The 1,071-nt window shown below is 48.6% G+C and overlaps 1 non-coding gene across 1 annotated transcript; it reads left to right on the top strand.

Annotated features, from left to right (window-relative positions):
• The first annotated feature begins 505 nt into the window (after positions 1-505).
• Positions 506-612, top strand: LOC148118659 (U6 spliceosomal RNA). Its single transcript, XR_015735897.1, has one exon. It is a non-coding gene; the product is annotated as a U6 spliceosomal RNA (small nuclear RNA).
• The last annotated feature ends 459 nt before the right edge of the window (positions 613-1,071 follow it).

Below are 1,071 nucleotides of genomic sequence, written 5' to 3'. Positions count from 1 at the left end.
GGAAATCATCCCACCCAGCAGGCGTACATGAAGGTAGAGCTGTAACACACATGAGGGCAGGGGGACGGACTGCTGTGCCACACGCTGTAACACACATGAAGACAGAGGGACGGTCTGCTGTGTCACATGTTGTAACACATATGAAGACAGAGGGACGGACTGCTGTGTCACATGCTGTAATACACATGAAGACAGAGGGACGGACTGCTGTGTCATATGTTGTAACACACATGAAGACAGAGGGACAGACTGCTGTGTCACATGCTCTAACACACATGAAGGAAGGGGATGGACTGCTCTGTCACATGCTGTAAAGGTGAGGATGGAGGAAGGGTACTCCATTGCTGGTGTCTCCGAACCTTAGTGGAGTAATGGATTCAGACAATGAGGACTCACCAATGTCGGGAGCATCCTGGCCCCACATCAAACCTGAATCTAATCAAGTTTCTGTACTGACTACCTCTACCACAGGGACAGAATGACACATTGAAAGACGCTCAGGGGAGTGCTCGCTTCGGCAGCACATATACTAAAATTGGAACGATACAGAGAAGATTAGCATGGCCCCTGCGCAAGGATGACACGCAAATTCGTGAAGCGTTCCATTATTTTTTTACTGAGTGAGGCAAGCCAGACCCAAAAAGAGGAACACGGTATATATTCACTCATAAGTGGATTCTAACCATAATTAAAGGTCTTTGAGCCTATTATTCGTGATCCTAGAGAAGCTAAATAAGAAGATGAACCTGATGGTAGGAAATAGACAAGAGTCCCAGGTAACCTCGGGTGCATGGGGGGGGGGTGGGAGGGTTGTTGGAAGGGGAGAGGGTTAGAGAGAAGGGAGTAGGGGAGGAATGGGGAAAGCTCGGTGGACCAGGATGGGGGAGAGGGAGGAAGGATGAATATGGGATCAGGGAAGAATATATTTCAACTAAGGGAGTCATTTTAGGGTTTACAGGAGACTTGATTATATATGGGATCCCAGGACCAAGGAGAGATCCCCAGATTGTTCTCTGGACAGAGGAGAGGGTGCCTGAACCGGCCTTGGCCCATAACCATACTGATGAATAT

The sequence above is a fragment of the Myodes glareolus genome, chromosome 21 (genome assembly GCF_982192425.1).
Source record: "Myodes glareolus chromosome 21, mMyoGla1.1, whole genome shotgun sequence".
In the NCBI taxonomy this organism is placed as follows: domain Eukaryota; kingdom Metazoa; phylum Chordata; class Mammalia; order Rodentia; family Cricetidae; genus Myodes; species Myodes glareolus.
The sequence above is the reverse complement of the archived record's forward strand: the minus strand, read 5'-3'. Positions and strand labels throughout refer to the sequence as shown.